Source organism: Apis mellifera, linkage group LG6 (assembly GCF_003254395.2).
Source record: "Apis mellifera strain DH4 linkage group LG6, Amel_HAv3.1, whole genome shotgun sequence".
Classification (NCBI taxonomy): Eukaryota; Metazoa; Arthropoda; class Insecta; order Hymenoptera; family Apidae; genus Apis; species Apis mellifera.
The window spans coordinates 13,421,221-13,428,302 of record NC_037643.1 but is presented as its reverse complement, the minus strand read 5'-3'; the positions used below and the strand labels follow the sequence as shown (position 1 = coordinate 13,428,302).

General features: G+C 36.6%; 1 long non-coding RNA gene across 1 annotated transcript; it reads right to left on the bottom strand.

Moving 5' to 3' along the window:
- Nucleotides 1–2,856: 2,856 nt before the first annotated feature.
- On the bottom strand, nucleotides 2,857–6,129 carry LOC107964676. The gene is made up of 3 exons (XR_003304848.1): nucleotides 5,516–6,129; nucleotides 4,598–4,838; nucleotides 2,857–3,932 (listed from the first exon to the last, which is right to left on the bottom strand). It is a non-coding gene; the product is annotated as an uncharacterized LOC107964676 (long non-coding RNA).
- Nucleotides 6,130–7,082: the final 953 nt, after the last annotated feature.

Sequence of the window (7,082 nt, the reverse complement as noted above, 5' to 3'; positions counted from 1 at the left end):
TTTATCCCTTTCTCTTTCTCGTGCGCATATCTCCTTCCTTTATCCCTCCAGATCTCATTCCTATACACTTTTTTTTCTTTTACCTTCTAAACTCTTCAGTGCCTCAGACTCTCTCCATCTAGCGGTTGTTTTTTTAACGTAACCTCTACCACGGTTCCTCGTTCCGCCTTCCTCTATCACTCTCCTCCTTTTTCTGCGTTATTTATCTCTCTCCCGGTCGGTTCGTTCCGCCGCGTTTCTGTCTCTGGCCCATCGTCGGTCACCTCCCGGGCAATTTCGTGCGAAGCACCAACGAACGAACGAACGAACGAACGAACGCGGCGTGGCGTGTGGGTGGACGAGAAAAGAGCACAGAGCGTGCAACGGCAGAGTAGGGATCGGAAGAGATTAGCCCCAGGAGGCTCCTTTGTGCAGCAATGAAAATGGCTTGTCTCAAAGAACCGCGACGGATACATTTTTAATTACCTCAAATATCACTCGGAGAGCTCGCCCAAGTTTCTTAATTAAATGTCATATTGCGCCCGCGGGCCAAGTGATCCTCCTTTCGAAACACAGAGAAGACGGTGGATGTATATCTAATAGTGGAAGAGGAAGAAGAAGGAAAGGAGGAAGAAACTTCTCTGGCATCGAAGATCTTTTGAGCTGGTTGGTAAATATTAGCTGTATTAATAATGGGCTCGATGAAGCGCGACCAAGAAACTCTGATCCGAATTGCTGTGCCAATTTGCATTGTTCTTCGGCGAAGAATAACAAGCTATGGTGGAGAACCTGATTCCTCGGATGACCGATGAACCTTTATTGTACTTCTCCTTTTCTTCCTCCCTATTCGAGGGATGGGAGGATATTATTGATCAGCGACTCGATTCTAGCGTTATACTTATCAGAGAAGAAATTGTATGATCGTATCAATGAAACCAGAAGAATCGACGGTTCTCTGGTAATTGAACACGTACTTACTTTGTTGTAATTTTAATTATTTGCTCTTCATTATATAATTCAATATTTTTCAGTAATAGTTGGTGTAGCAATCGATGCGATAGAATTGACTTGATTGAATTGACAACGCAATCTAAAATAAGAAATCGTTAAGTATATGGTAGTAACAATTAGTACTTTTAATTTTAACTTTGGTATAATTATAAATTCGATATTATCATCAAATTTATAGATTGCAAATTAAAAAAAAAAAATAAATAGTAGAACGTTCACACATGTTAAATTTAAGTCCATAAATGCCCTAACAAATCTCTTCCACTAGAAAACAAGACTACACATCCGAAAGCATCAGTATTCAAGAGGGTGCGAAAAACAAAAGAACCTAACCTAACCATACGATTCTCCTTCGCGTAATGTAAAATCATCTCGCAATAATCCTAAATAATTTGTCCGTGTGAAACAGAAAACGTGGCCCCCAATAGAGGGAAGAGATTCTCAGGCCTTAGCTACTTATGCCAGTCGTGGAATTCCCCGGTAATAGAATTGCAATATGGCCGGTGCGCGGATATTGGAATATTCGCCAACGCACAATCACTGACTAGCCAAGCGACTGAATTTGAATATAACAACGGCTGCGCACTCATACACACTGGGGCATGCGCATAAACCATCACGGATACATATCTATACCGAGTGTTCGCCGCTCGAAACGCAGGGCGACACGCTCGCATTCGCTTCTTTTTTCATGATACAAACTATAGTGTTTCAATATTGTTTCCATGATAGTACCCATGTCGTGGCTCTGCTTTTTTCAATCCAATTCGAACTCGAGCTTCACCAATAGAAAAGTTATATTGTACAAATTGAATAGTCATAAAGAGCAAAATCTGTTGAATAAATTTGGATATTTCAATACGATTACTAATCAAAAGCTTTGTTGAAATATTACAATTTGTAAGAAATTCTTATTTACATATTCTGTGATTTATATTCGTTTAAAGATCAGAATTTCATCTTGGATATTTTCATAACAATACTCTAATCTCTTTGATAGGGAAGAAGGGAAAAAAAGAAAAAAAATAGAAACACTTTGATAAATAGGAAAAGAAAAATTCGAATCGAACATTTCAAAACTGATTCAGAGAAATGAATTTTAGCAAAATCGACGTAGACAAAGTGACGTGAAGGAAAGGCAAAGAGTCAGCCCGCCGTGTTCAGGGCTCAAAAATCCTGCTGCAGGGCAGCAAGTGTGCTGGAGAGGGGATGAGGACGAAGGGCTGGCGCACGATTTCCCGCAAATCCGTGGAATAACGCATGGTAAATCCCGGCTTCAAACAAACCGGTGTTTGCAGGTCGCCGCGCAGTCTGCTGGTTGAAAATGCTAGAAATGGGCCGTGTGTAAGACAACGGCTCTATGCGAACCGCTCGCCAACATCAAATATGAAAGCTCGCAATTATATAAAGCTAAGAGTGGCCTCTATCCACGCCGGAAATGCAAACCGCGTTTTGCACGCCTCTGTATTCTGCCTCTTCTGCTCACCCTTCGCCCTTCTGACTACTCTTGAAACGACATGCTTCAAATCGATTTCAAAACGCAAGATTTTGTTTTGATTTCCAGATAAAAGATTTTATATACATGTATTTGTATATAAATATATAGTAACTGAAAAAAAATTTATATCTTTATGAATTATAAATTTTTTATAGATTTTATGATAGCTGAATTTCTATTTAAAATTAGTTAAAATTTTTAATAATCAAAGAGTTTTATAATATTATAAATATAAAATTAATAAATCTATATTTTAAGTATAGAATTTAAAGTATATAATGTTTTTGGTGATGGTTTAATCATTATACTTACAAAGAAAAAATAAAATATATAATCCATATAAACAAGTTTATTGATGGACTGCACGAATGTGACGTATAGCAAGGAAAATCACGTAGACAAATGTAAAGCAACCAGCAATCATGGTATAAGAAACACACGTGGCTCGACGCACGATCATTCTTTGTCAACTCGACGTGTCGCAGTCACACCGTGAACCCTATTTGATCGATGTGATTCAACGTTTAGACGTGCCAAGGGAACATAGATAATGAAAACAATCTGTTACAAAAATGCATGTACATTTGAACACTTTTAATCGATATTATCGAATATTTTAATACTTTATATCTTTGTATCAAAAATATATTTAAACAAAAATTATATAAATGTAAAAAATTAATCATAATTCTTCGGCATTTTTGCTTTCAGATTCACACGAATTGTGATCGATACTTCCCTGAACGTGCCACGCGTGTTTCGTTACGAATCATGAACAATCGTTACGCAAGATAAGTTTCACCGAGTTTTCTGCTCCGCATTCGTGACGGAAAATAACGAGGAAACTGTAATTACATTCGCCTGTTACGTTAGCCTTTGTCGCTATAGAAAAGATCCTCACGTGTTTCGCGATATTGCCGTTCATTTAATCATGATTCCAACCATCATTTCCTATGAATATGTTATATAAAAGAAACCTTACTGATCGATAAAATTATCAATCCTTATACATTGAAAATATACGATATTATTTGAAAGAATCTCAATTTTGTAATAAACAGAGAGATTTCTTCCTCCAAAAGGCGAACATCAAAAGATAGGTCAGCCGCAACACAACCCTCGTGGCTTCTAGCTTGTCATTCGCAATTCCAAAATTCCATTCTGAACGAAAAGTTTCATCCTCTTCTGCGTTTTAAGGGGGAAACAAATTGGGCCGCGAGTTAAAACCGCGCGACATACTTTAATCAAAGTGCTTCTCGCGACCCCCTTGATTTTTCTTTGCTCTCCGCCACGAGAAATTCGACATATTTCAGTGTTAGTCATAAGAATGCCCCCTTCGAATAACTTCAGGTTTTCGTGGTCGCTTTGAGTTGTGATTTCATTCTGCTTGTATTTCGTTTTAAAGCATTGGAAAGCTTTGTTTCGGTGATCTCGAAAATGTAATCTGGATGAACAAAATAGAGTTATGTTTATTAATATGTTATTTTCAAATGATTATAAATTACAGGAAATTGTGTATAATTTCTAGATCAAAAAATTGGAGTCATTCGCATTTTTCAACGATTTTTTAACTTAAAGGATTAAATGGAATTTATTATTTAATTATAAATTTTTAAAATTAATCATATATATGTACATTATGATACGTACTTTTATTATGGAGTATTTATATATTGAGTGAATTATAAAATTCCATGATGGCAGCATTCCTATGGAAAATATTTGAAATCAATATTTATCTTAATATTTGGATCTCAAACGAATTGGATCAATCCTTGTTAAGATATTAATACAAGATTAAAGAAAAAATGTTTCAAAAGAGAAATAAACTTAAATTTTGCAATAAAAAATTAATATTAGTGAAACAATCAATATATCAAATGAACAAAAGGCTTACATTGTTGATTTTATAATATAATAGTTGATAAAAATTATTATCAAATATTGATCTTTAAATTTTGCTTAAGATCACAAAAATTATTGAAAATTATTGAGATTGATCCTAATTCTTTGAATAAACGACCTGCAATTTGTAATTCATCTTTTGTATTTTCTATTATATATTTATATTTTTCAGAAAAAATTTATTCAAGAATTAAATATACTTACAATGTTGACAAGCCGCGTAAACAATGTAGGAACGAACAACAACTATGCTATTGTTTACCTAACGATTATTTACGTTATTGTATCTACGATTTTCGACGTTGCAGCCGCTTATCGCCGGGTCGTGTTCCGAGGAACCGACCGCATTGTTTGAAACATGCCGCTTGCCAGAATAATTTTCCACGTGTAATCCATTCCCTGTTCCAGGCTTGGAATACCTGATTCCTCGTTGCCAACGTTAAATCTGTGTATGAGAAGTTTCTCGTATTACAACACATTAATATTGAACATCGTTTACAGATTTTTGAGATCATTCCATTTTTATTTTTATTTTTGGCTTCTTCCTTTAATAATTGTATCATATTTTTGGATAATTTTATAACGCATCAAAAATAATGTCATATCAATCTATCATTTTTGTTAATATAAATAATCTCTATTTTAAAGATTGAAAAAAAAAAAGAAATATGAATTGAAAGTACCAATACAATCCTAATACCATCCCTTAATTTTGAAGTTTCCATTTCACCGCTCCCTTGAAAAACATTGTGTCGCAAAACAGCAAACCCCAATCCACCCCAATCCACGATCACAGAGAGAATTCAGCAAAGGCGAGGCAAAAGAAGCATCTACCCCTCCGTAACGCGACATTCCACCGTGTTGGCTTATAAATTATTTAATCAAGCCCGAAGTAAGCGGAAAGAAAGTTACTCGTGCCGTTAATTCGAGCGAGATACAACTAAAAGGGAAGAAGCCGTGGATGGAGCCAACAAAGAGGGGGAGAAAAAGGGTGGGAAGCTTCTTCTGGAAGCTTGAAGTGGAAGGAAGAAGAAACGAGGGAGGGAGAGGTGGATCCAGGATAGGTCAGGGTGGCTCCAGGCAGTAATAAGAACGACGGCATAGTTTTAACTTCTCTTTTACGCCGGCATTTTCCTCGGCGCTCGAGCTTTGTGCGAATGAAAGCACAAATTGCTTAGGTTCAGTCTTCTGGGAGACATTGAGACACTCTCTCCACGCTCTCTCTCCTAGCTTCACGACCGTGTTCCTCCAGACTCCGTATCGTATCATCTGCTCCTTCGTTGTTGCTTTTTTTCCACAGAGGCTCCTCTCGTTCCCGTTTTCCTGAAAGGAAAGTACGGCGTTAAAAGCTTCCGAGTTTCGCCTTGTACACCTTGTGAATTCTTATGCTCAGTTGGAAAATTGATTTTTGTTTCTTTCTTCTGGTGGAATGTTAGTTAGTTGTTGATATTGATTTCAAATATTATGCTTAGATGAGTGAAAAATAGTAATCATCTGAAAAAGAGATAAATTCATTTATGAAAATATATTCAATTTGTAGAGAATTCAATTTAATAAAAAAATATTTTGTGCGATAGTTAATTTGAAAATAAGATAAGCGATAGTGAAAGAATAAAAATGGATGCAAACGGGAAGGCTGGAGAAATGTCACAGGAGATGATGGAAAAGGGTTTGGACTTGAGTAAAAGTAATGGATTGCAGCAGCGTGTATACGTACGGTATAGCTCCGGGAGATGCACTATCGAATGTTTTATTCATAAGCGTAGAACAAAGCCTGCTTGTTTATCCTGAGGACATCTCTCACTGTGCAATACTACAACGCTTCCCAAAGACCACAAGTTGCATTTACGCGTCTTCAGTATAGTTGCATCGAAAATCACGACTACCATTCGATACTGAATATGGTTGACAATAATCTTGATATTGAGATAGACCTACTAAACGTGGATACTTGTACAGCATAGTAGAATAATGCTAGAAAAATAATTTAATAAAAATTTAAATTGTTGTTTCGTACAACGAATAGAATATAATTATTGCAAAAAATATTTTATATAAAAAACATTACATTAAAAAGTCTAAAAAAGAACATATTAAATTCTATGTATAAAATATGATAAAATCTTCCAAAACAGTGAATAAGTATCAAACATTCAATTACCAAGAACAGAGCAAAATCGCTTCCAACGATAACCAAACGAGCTAAGCGGTGGCAGCTCGAAAAAAAAATTTTAAAAGAAACGTATGATCGCAACGTCAACGAGCGCTCGTGGGCACCCGGCGAATTGCCCTAATAAAAATGCTACACTGCCTACGCTTTTTTTCGCGTGGGAGTTAGCCAACTGTCGGCCGAAAAAAGAAGGCCTCTAGTAGCCGACGATCACAACGCTTGATAACCGTGAACGCAGTAGCTCGGTTACAGTAGTATCATTGTCATTTGTATCTCCACGGGTGCACCCTGCCACCGACGACAATCAAAGGACCCCACGGTCTTTCTCTTTTTCTTGGCTTAGTTTGCTTTCGTTTGGTCGCATAGCGCGATATCTCCCTTTGTGGGACGGAGATATGTTTCAAACCGACTTCTGAGAATCATACTGTTTTCTGCGTCTAATTTTTTGTATGGTATAGCGGTATGGACTTCTAGTCGTAGAGGTTAAGTTTGAGAGATTAAGATTGGGGCCTATTTGAA